Below are 14,156 nucleotides of genomic sequence, written 5' to 3'. Positions count from 1 at the left end.
AAATGCGATTTTTACAAAAATCGGACCCCAAACCTGGTTCTGAGAAAACCCACTGGGAACGACCCTAGGGACCTGACGGACGCACCCTCGAAGTTTTGGAGCCCTCGGACTACTTTTCTTGGAGTTACGGCCCCTTTAATGAGAGGCTAAATACAGGCTTTATAACCCTGGTGAAATAGCCTGCACAAAAATGCAATTTTTTTCAAAAATCGGACCCAAAACCCGGTTCTGAGAAAACCCACTGGGGACGACCCTAGGGACCTGACGGACGCACCCTAGAAGTTTTGGAGCCCTCAGACTACGTTTCTTGGAGTTACGGCCAGTTTAATGAGAGGCTAAATACAGGCCTTATAACCCTGCTGAAATAGCCCGCACAAAAATCGATTTTTACAAAAATGGGACCCCAAACCCGATTCTGAGAAAACCCACTGGGGACAACCCTAGGGACCTGACGGACACACCCTAGAAGTTTTGGAGCCCTCCGACTACGTTTCTTGGAGTTACGGCCCCTTTAATGAGAGGCTAAATACAGGCCTTAAAACCCTGCTGAAATAGCCCGCACAAAAATGCAATTTTTACAAAAATCGGACCCCAAACCCAATTCTGAAAAAAACCCAATGGGGACGAACCTAGGGACCTGACGGACGCACCCTAGAAGTTTTGGAGCCCTCGGACTATGTTTCGTGGAGTTACGGCCCCTTTAATGAGAGGCTAAATACAGGCCTTATAACCCTGGTGAAATAGCCCGCACAAAAATGCGATTTTGACAAAAATCGGACCCCAAACCCGGTTTTGAGAAAACCCACTGGGGACGACCCTAGGGACCTGACGGACGCACCCTAGACGTTTTGGAACCATCTGACTACATTTCTTGGAGTTACAGCCACTTTAATGAGAGGCTTAATACAGGCCTTATAACCCTGGTGAAATAGCCCGCAAAAAAATGCAATTTTTACAAAAATCGAACCCCAAACCCAGTTCTGAGAAAACCCACTGGGGACGACCCTAGGGACCTGACGGACACACCCTAGAAGTTTTGGAGCCCTCCGACTACGTTTCTTGGAGTTACGGCCCCTTTAATGAGAGGCTAAATACAGGCCTTATAAGCCTGGTGAAATAGCCCCCACAGAAATGCAATTTTTACAAAAATCGGACCCCAAACCTGGTTCTGAGAAAACCCACTGGGGACGACTCTAGGGACCTGACGGACGCACCCTAGAAGTTTTGGAGCCCTCCGACTACGTTTCTTGGAGTTACGGCCCCTTTAATGAGAGCCTAAATACAGGCCTTAAAACCCTAGTGAAATAGCCTGCACAAAAGTGTGATTTTTACAAAAATCGGACCCCAAACCCGGTTCTGAGAAAACCCACTGGGGACGAGCCTAGGGACCTGACGGACGCACCCTAGAAGTTTTGAAGCCCTCGGACTATGTTTCTTGGAGTTACGGCCCCTTTAATGAGAGGCTAAATACAGGCCTTATAACCCTGGTGAAATAGCCCGCACAAAAATGCGATTTTTACAAAAATCGGACCCCAAACCCGGTTCTGAGAAAACCCACTGGGGATGACCCTAGGGACCTGACGGACGCACCCTAGAAGTTTTGGAGCCCTCGGACTATGTTTCTTGGAGATACGGCCCCATTAATGAGAGGCTAAATACAGGCCTTATAAGCCTGGTGAAATAGCCCGCACAAAAATACGATTTTTACAAAAATCGGACCCCAAACCCGGTTCTGAGAAAACCCACTGGGGACGACCCTAGGGACCTGACGGACGCACCCTAGAAGTTTTGGAACCATCTGACTACATTTCTTGGAGTTACGGCCACTTTAATGAGAGGCTTAATACAGGCCTTATAAGCCTGGTGAAATAGCCCCCACAAAAATGCAATTTTTACAAAAATCGGACCCCAAACCCGGTTCTGAGAAAACCCACTGGGGACGACTCTAGGGACCTGACGGACGCACCCTAGAAGTTTTGGAGCCCTCCGCCTATGTTTCTTGGAGTTACAGCCACTTTAATGAGAGGCTTAATACAGGCCTTATAACCCTGGTGAAATAGCCCGCACAAAATGCGATTTTTAAAAAAATCGGACCCCAAACCCGGTTCTGAGAAAACCCACTGGGGATGACCCTAGGGACCTGCGGACGCACCCTAGAAGTTTTGGAGCCCTCGGACTATGTTTCTTGGAGTTACGGCCCCTTTAATGAGAGGCTAAATACAGGCCTTATAACCCTGGTGAAGTAGCCCCCACAAAAATGCGATTTTTACAAAAATTGGACCCCAAACCTGGTTCTGAGAAAACCCACTGGGGACGACCCTAGGGACCTGACGGACGCACCCTAGAAGTTTTGGAGCCCTCGGACTATGTTCCTCGGAGTTACGGCCAGTTTAATGAGAGGCTAAATACAGGCCTTATAACCCTGGTGAAATAGCCCGCACAAAAATGCAATTTTTACAAAAATCGGACCCCAAACCCGGTTCTGAGAAAACCCACTGGGGACGACCCTAGGGACCTGACGGACGCACCCTAGAAGTTTTGGAGCCCTCGGACTACTTTCTTGGAGTTACGGCCCCTTTAATGAGAGGCTAAATACAGGCCTTATAACATTGCTGAAATAGCCCGCACAAAAATGCGATTTTTACGAAAATCGGACCCCAAACCCGGTTCTGAGAAAACCCACTGGGGACGACCCTAGGGACCTGACGGACGCACCCTAGAAGTTTTGAAGCCCTCGGACTATGTTTCTTGGAGTTACGGCCCCTTTAATGAGAGGCTAAATACAGGCCTTATAAGCCTGGTGAAATAGCCCGCACAAAAATGCAATTTTTACAAAAAATGGACCCCAAACCCGATTCTGAGAAAACCCACTGGGGAAGACCCTAGGGACCTGACGGACGCACCCTAGAAGTTTTGGAGCCCTCCGACTACGTTTCTTGGAGTTACGGCCCCTTTAATGAGAGGCTAAATACAGGCCTTATAACCCAGCTGAAATAGCCCGCACAAAAATGCAATTTTTTTCAAAAATCGGACCCCAAACCTGGTTCTGAGAAAACCCACGGGGCACGACCCTAGGGACCTGATGGACGCACCCTAGAAGTTTTGGAGCCCTGCAACTATGTTTCTTGGAGTTACGGCCCCTTTAATGAGAGGCTAAATACAGGCTTTATAACCCTGGTGAAATAGCCCGCAGAAAAATGCGATTTTTACAAAAATCGGACCCCAAACCTGGTTCTGAGAAAACCCACTGGGAACGACCCTAGGGACCTGACGGACGCACCCTCGAAGTTTTGGAGCCCTCGGACTACGTTTCTTGGAGTTACGGCCCCTTTAATGAGAGGCTAAATACAGGCTTTATAACCCTGGTGAAATAGCCTGCACAAAAATGCAATTTTTTTCAAAAATCGGACCCAAAACCCGGTTGTGAGAAAACCCACTGGGGACGACCCTAGGGACCTGACGGACGCACCCTAGAAGTTTTGGAGCCCTCGGACTACGTTTCTTGGAGTTACGGCCAGTTTAATGAGAGGCTAAATACAGGCCTTATAACCCTGCTGAAATAGCCCGCACAAAAATCGATTTTTACAAAAATCGGACCCCAAACCAGGTTCTGAGAAAACCCGCTGGGGACAACCCTAGGGACCTGACGGACACGCCCTAGAAGTTTTGGAGCCCTCGGACTATGTTTCTTGGAGTTACGGCCCCTTTAATGAGAGGCTAAATACAGGCCTTATAACCCTGCTGAAATAGCCCGCACAAAAATGCAATTTTTACAAAAATCGGACCCCAAACCCAATTCTGAAAAAAAACCAATGGGGACGACCCTAGGGACCTGACGGACGCACCCTAGAAGTTTTGGAGCCCTCGGGCTATGTTTCTTGGAGTTACGGCCACTTTAATGAAAGGCTAAATACAGGCCTTATAACCCTGGTGAAATAGCTTCACAAAAGTGTGATTAATACAAAAATAGGACCCCAAACCCGGTTCTGAGAAAACCCACCAGGGACACCCCTAGGGACCTGATGGACGCACCCTAGAAGTTTTGGAGCCCTCGGACTATGTTTCTTGGAGTTACGGCCCCTTTAATGAGATGCTAAATACAGGCCTTATCAGCCTGGTAAAAACAGGCCGCTTAAAGTGCGATTTTTACAAAAATCGGACTCCAAACCCGGTTTTCAAAAAAAAAAGCAACTTGAGACAACTCTAGGGACCTGAAGGACGCACCCTAGAAGTTTCGGAGCCCTCGGGCTATGTTTTAAGGAGTTACAGCCCCTTTAATGAGAGGCTTAATACAGGCCTAATAACCCTGTTAAAACAGGCCGCACAAAAGTGTGATTTTTACAAAAATTGGACCCCAAACCAGGCTCTGAGAAAACCCACTGGGGATGACTCCACTGGGGACGGTTCAGAACTTGGTTTGGGGTCCAATTTTTGTAAAAATCGCACTTTTGTGCAGTCTTTTTTTACCAGGGTTATTAGGCTACGTTTTAAGGAGTTATGGCCCCTTTAATGAGAGGTTAAATACAGGCCTTATAACCCTGGTGAAACAGCCCGCACAAAAGTGCCATTTTGACAAAAATTGGACCCCAAACCCGGTTTTGAGAAAACCCACTTGGGACGACACTAGGGACCTTACGGACGCACCCTAGAAGATTCGGAGCCCTCGGGCTACGTTTCTTGGATGAGAGGCTAAATACAGGCCTTATTTCCCTGGAAAAAAAGCCTGCAAAAAACAACTATTTTCTGAAAATTGGACCCCGAACCCGGTTCTTAGAAAACCCACTAGAGGCCGCTCCTGGGAACCTCATGGATGCACCCTAGAAGTTTCAGATTTCTGTGGCTTCGTTTTGTGGAGTTCCAGCCTGTTTGGTGAGAGGCTAAATACAGGCATAGTTTCCCCAGAAAAACACCCCTCAAAAAAACGTGATTTTCCGAAAATTGGACCCTGAACCTGCTTCTGAGAAAACCCACTGGGGATTCTTCTGGGAACCTCACGGATACACCCTAGAAGTTTCGTAGCTGTTGGGCTACATTTTGTGGAGTTACAGTCCATTTGGTGAGAGGCTAAATACAGGCCTATTTTCCCTGGAAAAACAGCCTGCATAAAACTGTGATTTTTCTAAAATTGGACCCTGAACACAGTTCTGAGAAAACCCAATGGGGAAGCTCGTAGGCACCTCACGGACGCATCCTAAGTTTTGGAGCCCTCGGGATACGTTTTGTAGAGTAACAGCCTGTTTGGTGATAGGCTAAATACAGGCCTATTTTCCCTGGAAAACAGCCCGCAAAAAACTGAGATTTTTCAAACTGGACCCTGAACCCAGTTCTGAGAAAACGCGCTAAGGACGCTCCTGGGAACCTCACAGACACACCCTAGAAGTTTCGGAGCCCGTGGCCTATGTTTTATGGCGTTTTGGCCTGTTTGGTGAGAGGCTAAATACAGGCCTAATGTCCCTGGAAAAACAGCCCACAAAAAACTGTGATTTTTCCAAAAATTGGACCCGAACCCAGTTCTGAGAAAACCCACTGGGGACGCTCGTAGGGACCTCATGAACGCACCCTCGAAGTTTTGGAGCCCTCGGGCTAGGTTTTCTGGTGCTATGGCCCATTTGTAACCTGACACTTTAGACGAACAGTTTCACATGTCCGCCACAGAAATATATCACTAGTCCATCTAACTAGCAGCTCTTCGGGTTTTTTTTTTAGAGGCAGGACTTCAAAAAAAATCAGCAGCTGGTGATTGGACAACTGTTCTGATTGACACACTCACCACAGTCCAATCCACATCAAGCCAGGGTATGACGTAGCTTATGTAAGCCGATGCTTCTGAGAAACAATAGATGAACAACTACTGAATCACGAGAAACAGCTGTGATAAAGGCGTCAGACAACAGCTTCCGTTTTTACAAATTTAACGTAACGAAAGTCTGCTGACGTCACGTCTGCTCGTCACTCCTGCTGCTCCCACAGCTCCTGCCTCTCTTCCGTGTTCGGGAGAATTTAGCCGTGTGAAATTGTTGGTCAATGGATTCTGGCAAGATGGACCTGCAGGATTTCAGAAACTGAATTAGGCAGGTCCATCTGCTCTGCAAGGTTAGACCATTTGGTGAAAGGCAAAAAACAGGTCTAATTTCCCCCGAAAGATAGCCCGCAAAAACTGTATTTTTCTGACAGTTGGACCCGAAACCCGGTTCTTAGAAAACCCACTGGGGCAACCCTAGGGACCTCATGGATGCACCCTAGAAATTTTGGAGCCCTCGGGCTACATTTTGTGGAGTATTGCCCAGTAGGTGGAAGGCAGGGGCGGAGCTAGAGGGGAGGCCAGGGTAGCCCTGGACCCCCTGGAATCTGACTGGACACCCATGTGCCACCCCAGGTTATTGGATGATTGTTGACAGGAGCTGCTCATATTGTATGATGCCTACTATTGCTTAGTCCCTCCTGTACAATAGTTGGCACTATGTACCACAAAGAGCTGTAATACATTTTACTAGGAGAAGAAGAAGAACTGCAGAAGAAGAGGAAAATTTAAATTGAAACTCAATGCTTTAACGACAAAATCAGACGGTTATCTGGAGTGGCAAACTGAGCCAAGTAAGGATAAGAGGAGGAGGAGGATAATCATCAGCATTGGACATTGAATTCTGTTTTCTAAAATAAGTATTATGGTGCTGTCCTCACTGTTTAAATTCACTTTTGTGTTCACATAGGAGATCATTTTTTCTATAAGCTTCGGGTACCAAGCTAACGTTAAAGTTTTATATCTCATGGTGTCTACAAATGACCAGCGTCAGCTTACAATGGCTGCTAAATGTTTACAATTAATTTGAGTTGTTGCATATATTTACTTTTTTTTTTACAAACGATGAAATGCTGAAACAGTTGTTTCATGCTCCGTTGACTTAAATGACTTCTAAAGTGAACATGCTGGTTATCCAGTGTCAACTTGCTCAACAGTTTGGATATTAAACATAGTCTACAGTGGTCTGTTTCTATTTTTCCTCATAGATTTTTTGAATATAAAGAATGAAATGAAAAGGCAGGGGGATGGGATACATGACTGCTTTGTAAAGAGAAGCGAATCAGGCAGTAAGACAGACAGACAGGCAGGACTCGGCTGGCCCAGATCAGAGCACCTACAGGAGCAGTCTCATGCTCACTTCGTGATTTTAGGTTCAGTTTTACATATTTTGAATTGTATATTACTGATAACGTAAGTTGTTTTCTTTTATAGTAGCTGTATTTTATTTTGTTTGTACTATTATGTGTACAATGTAGATCCATCAATAGAGGACACAGAGGCCTCTGCTTCTGACGAGGATGATGGTGAGCCAGGCCTACAGCTCGTTTTCTGCAGCACTGTTTTTATTTTCTCCCATGAGGACCCAGTAGTAGGTCTACTTACCTGAAACCTGCTAGGTAGATGCAGTTACTTTCTAAAAACCATCTGGATCCCTCAAATGTGTTTCCCTTACCATTTTATTTGCGTTCCAGATATTTCAAGATCCAAAGCAGAGGGTCCTGTTCAGTTGTGTCTTAAAAAATTCCTCAGAACTCAGCATGGAACAAGGAAGAGGTCATTCACCAGCTCCTGGAATAGAGACAGTTCTTGGCTCGAATACTCCGTCCTTCAAGACTCTTCGTACTGTTTTGCCTGTAGACATTTTTCCCTGCCCAATGCACCAGACTCTGCCTTTGCATCACAATCAGGCTTCTCCAAGTGGAAAAAAAGCATTATTCAAGGATGTGTGAGTATGTACTATGTGAGTGAGTAACTGAGTGTGAGTGAGTAACTGAGTGTGAGTAAGTAAATGTAACTATGTGAGTGAGTAACTATCTGAGGGTGTACCTGTGCACGGCTGAGTAATTGGGAGGTACTGAGTAAGTAAAGAAACTTTTTGCAGGCTTCTAAGTGTGAGTAGCTGTATGGTTGCATTTTCATTTATGTAAAAGTTGTTGAAAATATGTTGCCAAGTCATGTTTAACATTTTGTACATTGTTAATAAAATGCAAATTACACACACAGATCCCCATCTCCTGTGTGCTCTATCTATACTTAAATATACTTCTATGTTTAGGTTCTATCTCTGCAATTGATGTTTGAGAAACAATCTATTGTCAGTCTCTGGAAAATAGCCATGGCCACCCTTTGGCCACCCCGAGAATGAGTCTTGCTCCGCCACTGGATAGGACAGTCTTAAGTGCTTAGTCATGTTGTCAGTATAACAGTGAACTCTGGAAGGACGTTCTGATGTAAACTATGCCGAAAGTTTTGACAACAGTTGTTGTAAATTGTAAGTTACATCTTAGTGAGTGTGTGTGGGAGACTGATTGCAAGAGACTGGACAATATTCACTTTCACTGTTTTGCTGTAATTTGTTGACTGACCCCATCATTGGGATAAACATAAAACAGTCTCCTTAGGTGTGGCAACTCAAGGGTGGATTTGGGATCAATTTGGTTTAATCTTAAATTTTCTTTTAGTCTATAAATACCAGCAACGCCACCTTGGGAATTTCGCCCAAGGAAATAGTTTTACCGACCCAAAAAGCTTCGGACACACAGGTTCGTTCTATTTCAATGAGAGCAAGAGATGTGGTTCCAAATTGCAACAATTACTTTATTTAAGACAGTATAAAAAATAGCCCGCTACAAGTTTACCACACACACAGAGGGAGGGACAATCTTCTTCAGGTGCGGAGGCTCATCAATGGTGCAGTGGTTGTGGAACACAAAAGAGGATTCCCAGGAAGAAAAGCACCCCAATCACTCGTGGCACACACTAACACGCACTCTGTGAAACAACTCAAATCCGGGGATCACAGCACACCATAAGAGGGAACCACCACCAGGACACCAGGAACCACCACCACCTGCTCTCAGCAACTGAAAAGGTAAAAAACAAAACGGGAATTAGTGGGTCACAAACACCAAAAGGTAACCAAAATATCACTCAAACTAATAATAATAACACTAAGCAATAAGGGTGGCAGCCCGCCCCAGATAACCAATGCAAAGTAAACATACGCTGCCAAAACAACAGAATAACTCAATGATTAAACCCAAACCAATATTCAATTAACAACTAAAGTTTCTTCCTTATCAAAGCAAATGAATCAAATGCACAAAGACAATAATCAAGTACAAAGAGAAATAAAGGAATAAAGCAATGAGAAATGATTTCTATAAGCTTCGGGTACCAAGCTAACGTTAAAGTTTTATATCTCATGGTGTCTACAAATGACCAGCGTCAGCTTACAATGGCTGCTAAATGTTTACAATTAATTTGATTCAAGCTAACTCATGGAAACAAATTCAACCCAAAATATGTTCACCCATGAACGTAAATCAAACAAACCCAAAATGTCACATTAAGGAACGAATTAGAAATGAAATAACCCCAAAAAGAAATGAAGAAAAGAAAAAAAGATTTAACTACAACCCAAAATAACCTCACTGATCTCAGTCAGTCAGATTAACTTTAAGAAGCCGATAGACAGTCAGCTTTACGTTACTAAAATAGTTGATCCAGTCAGCCGTACAGCTTCAACAGTTCAGTTTTATCTTTGAGGCTCCTTGACAGCGACGGACTCACAGGCCCGAGCGGGGTTAGCAGCAGGCCGCTAGCCGTAGCTGTGGCTGCAGAGAGCACCTGAGAGTTTTCGAGCCGCAGAAGGCCGAGGCGAAAAAGAAGCTGCCGACACCGAGTCGGGATGGGTGCAGCAGACACTAAAGCCAGGAGAAAGCAGCAGCAAAGCGAGGCAAGGTAACACAGTCAAAGCAGCAAAGGTTAACAAAGCAGAGCAGAGCAGAAGCAAACAGGGCAAAGCAGCATCCACGCAGCAACAAGCTACGATGTCCTTACATTAACTTTAGCGCCGCTGGAACTCCCCAGCAAAACACCCGGCCCACACAGCCCCTGATACAAATAAAGAATTAACTTCAGTAATTCTGGAGGAGCAGTGGAGGAGCGGAGAAAGAGCACAGGCTTGTTATTAGCCATAAATACCAGTCAGGCCCCGTGGGTGATCGCCCACGAGGGGGAGAGAGAGACAGGAGACGAGCACGTCACAAAAGGCGCTGCACAACGGCGACCTCGATAGGCGCAGACCGCAAAGGTGTCTAAAAACAAGCCCAACCAGGCAAATCAGTACGACAGAATAATGAATGAGCACTACTTGCAGCCACTGCTAACATACCTGCACCGGTAACGGCGAGAGGAAGGGAACGACGGGACCCGGAAGTGACGGGGACGGCCAGAGCAATAGGGAGGGGAGGCCGCCGACACTCCATTTTAAAGAGTGCCACCACGAGGTCATTGGCTGACAATGCAGCTCATAATGAAGCATGGATGAGACACATCATCCTGCCACATAGGGAAAACTGTTCATGCAGTCCTTTGAGAATTCCAGAGTAGTGCACTCTTCCTACACTGTTCCTGTTTGCTGGGCCACAAATTCTCATCCACATCACAACAAAGATCTTCTCTGTCCACAAAAAGTCTGAACAATTGAGGACAAAGTTGTTCTTCCAGCGTTTGGCTGCATCCTTCAACCAGCCTTGGCTATCATAAGCTTATGATTGAGAACATGGTCCGCAAGTGTGACAGAGCTTTGTTGTCCTTTTACAGGAAATTTGTTGCAATGAGAGGTCACAGTTTTGCTGTGGAAACGCAAACGAGATCAGGCTTAACTGTACCAAACCGTGCCAAAATGTACTGAACCGACTTGGACTGCTTGGTGGAAACACAGCTTTTGATCAACAGGAAACAGCAGAGATTTGTACAAGATCATTTGCATGGATGCCCAAAACCATTTGCAACTTGTTCAAAATAATGAGAAACAGCTTTTTTGATGTGTATAAGTGGCACAATGATGTGATGATTAAACAGAAATTTTGAATATTTCAATTCTGAGCTGAGAAATGAACCAAAGCAACTGAGAGAAACTGCAATACCAATGGCACTATAGCAGCCTCTGCTCTTTGTGTGTAGTGTGACATGATGGTGTAAAAGCATTTTGAGTGGTCAGAAGATGTTGGAAAACGAGGTGCTTTTCCCTCACCTTGTTTCCTGGTGTTCATTTATGATGATGAGAGATGACGAACGACTCAGTTCTCAATTTGTTACTGAGATTTATTGATTACAAGCCGAAAAATGTGTGACAGATCTGTGGTTCTGTTTACCTCTCCCTCATCTCAGACCTTCTCTGGGTAAAAGAACAATCTCACTTTTCCCTCGAACCAACTTATACTTTGTTGCTCCACCTAATTAAGATGTCATTTCCTAGTCTGAGACGTCTTCTGGTATGCGTCACATCACCACCTCTGTGCTCGTTCACGTTGTCGTTCTCTTACAGGGTACAGTGACATCGATAGGTTACCTAAAAAGGCATTATTTCATACACATACAGGCACTTGCAGACGCATATACTCATGGCCTTTGTAAAGACAGACCTTTTTTAATTTCCTCTCTTCTATGTCTGTTTCTCTCAAAACCACAGTTTCACTTACGCAGTTGAACTTCCTGTTATTTATCTACATCTGCAAACCATACTCTCTCATGTTAAATCTGAAAGCACATCATTTATCTGAAAAACGCACAAACACACACAAGATTTCTTTTTTGTCACAACTCTAAGCTAAATTCGTCATATTAAGACTTTTATTTCTTTTTAGTTCTGTGTGATCTGTGTCTCTCAGGAGCTTAAAACCATCTGTAAAGAAACTTGTTAATTTATGACCGCATATGAGCACATTTTGATAATATTTTAGCAAAGCACATATACACAAGCTAAATATTCTGACAAAGACCAGAGAAAGTTCTGCACACAGCCATTACATCAAGATGGATGATGAGAAAAGAAAAAGGAAATGTCAGTTTAGCGCCTTCATCAAACAGTAAAGACAGGGAGAGGTTTGCAAAAGCAGAAAGTAGAAGGAGGAATCAATACAGATCTCTGCAGTGTTAGGGTCTTAGTGAGGAGACAAAAGGGGACGAACAAAATGCATCTGAACCTCTTTCATTCTTTGTAACTGAAGTTAAACCTGGAAAAGATCCTATGCTCTCAGCAGATCAGATTAGGTCAGTCTTTTTCAACCTTGGGGTCGCAACCCCACATGGGATCGCCTGGAATTCAAATGGGGTGGAATTTCCAGCAATTGATAGAAAAAAAAAAGTTGAAAAAATTCTAATATATTTTTTAATGATTGAATAGGCCTATAAATTTCATCTAAATCAAAACACCACACATTTTCCTTTATATCAATGATTATTATTATAATTAAGAAAAAAACAAGTTTTAAAAAAATGCAGTATATAATATCTATGAAGTCAAAGTACCGCTCTCAACTGGATGTTACGTCGGAGATGAGATGCGCTCTCTCCACCACAGCACCTGACTTTGAAGACACAAAAAACACAAATAAACGGACTCCCACCGAAAAAATCTGATATCAGTCTGCATTCACGCTTTATCTAGAGAATTTTCAGCGCGTTACTTTCACACAAAAACACCGCTAAATAAGGCTCTATTTCTCATCGTGTCGTAAAACGGCGCTACCTCCGCTGCAGAGCCACAGCTGGCTCCGAGGCACTGGCAGCTTAGTGTTATTTGTGTTTTTAGTCAAGTAAAATATGGCCCCGTCTGAGTGCAGAGGAAACCGGCTGACGAGCAGGGAGGGGGTCTTTGGTGCGAGCGCTCTGGGCTTCTGCTGCACAAAAACACTGCTGTAAGGGTAATTTCTGCCCTAAACCTTGTGGTAGGACCCAACTTGTTCCATCCCGGAGTATCACTTTAAATATGGTGAGTTGAGAGAGCCAGTCACAATACATTAAAAAAGACACGAAAAACTCTGAAGCTGAAACTGAAGCACCAAGGATTATCTTTAAAATGTTCACTATTGCTGGTTTAAGATGCTGCATCTCTTTCATAATTAATTGTTTGAGTTATTTGTTCAGTATTAATTTGCAGTCTTGTAAATATAAGCTCCACTGAATGTACATATCCTGACTAGGGACGTTAAAATTCTCAACCCAACTTTCCTGCCTCATCCATACTAGTATACATTATATAGCCTTAGTGTTGGTTAAGATTAAGGTTTATTATATATATATATATATATATATATATATATATATATATATATATATATATATATATATATATATATATATATATATATAACTTTACATGAACAAAAAAAAAAAAAAGCAAAAAAATCGTTTGTTTCAGGTGTCTGGGGTCGCCAGAAACTTGTGATGTAAGAATGGGGTCACAGCCCAATAAAGGTTGGGAACCACTGCTGTAGCATGTCAATGCTAACTGGTGCAAGGCCTGATGTTTCCCCACAAGGTGAGGAGAAGGAGGTGAGGACGACGTGCTGGTTCTCAGGTGTGAGCTAAGAAGTGACGACATCAATCTGTCCTACCATCCATCGTTATTGGGAATGTAAGATCTATCTCCAATAAGATGAACAAGCTAGCCATGCTGACCCAGCAACAGAGGGAATACCAGAGGGCCGAGTGACATCATGCTATTGAGCTAACAGAGCTAACAACAGACACCAACTACACATTGCCTGCTGTGGGCAGACGGGATCCAGGAGACAGAGACTGAACAGACTGCTGAAGAAGCTCAGTCCTGGACCCTGTGGAGGTGGAGGCTGGCTGAACTGGACAATGATGGACAAGCTGTCAGCATCTGTTTTCTTATGGAACTTTTTGCACTTTCTATACACTTTCTTACTTTTGTTTTCTTGATTGCTACTGTGACTTCAATTCCGTTGTACTTTTTACAATGACAATAAACATCTATTCTATTCTATTCTATTCTATTCTATTCTATTCATCTCATCTAATCTCATTTTACCTGTCTCATCCAAACTCACCCTATTCCATCTCATTTCATTACCTCATCACATCTCATCTGAATGATCTAGTGTTAAACAAATAATAATAATAAAAAAAGGACCAAAAATAATAATAACCTCATTACACAAAAAGGATACGACTCCTTTTAATCAATGAGCTTAAATGGAACCTGATGTTGAACTTATGTAAAACTTATTTTATTATTTGAAACAGACACAGATTACTGTGTCTGTTGAAAGAATCACCATAACCCTTGTGAAAAGAAGTTGTGACCATGTTTACCTTG

At 43.8% G+C, this 14,156-nt stretch overlaps 1 long non-coding RNA gene across 1 annotated transcript; it reads right to left on the bottom strand.

The window, feature by feature from the left end:
- Positions 1-8,650: 8,650 nt before the first annotated feature.
- On the bottom strand, positions 8,651-10,227 carry LOC141804926 (uncharacterized). Its single transcript, XR_012599665.1, has 3 exons — positions 10,010-10,227; positions 9,866-9,919; positions 8,651-8,886 (listed from the first exon to the last, which is right to left on the bottom strand). It is a non-coding gene; the product is annotated as an uncharacterized LOC141804926 (long non-coding RNA).
- Positions 10,228-14,156: the final 3,929 nt, after the last annotated feature.

Source organism: Halichoeres trimaculatus, unplaced genomic scaffold, assembly GCF_033239565.1.
Source record: "Halichoeres trimaculatus isolate MK-OKI-2021-1 unplaced genomic scaffold, fHalTri1.1 fHalTri1_scaffold_15, whole genome shotgun sequence".
NCBI lineage: Eukaryota > Metazoa > Chordata > Actinopteri > Labriformes > Labridae > Halichoeres > Halichoeres trimaculatus.
The sequence above is the reverse complement of the archived record's forward strand: the minus strand, read 5'-3'. Positions and strand labels throughout refer to the sequence as shown.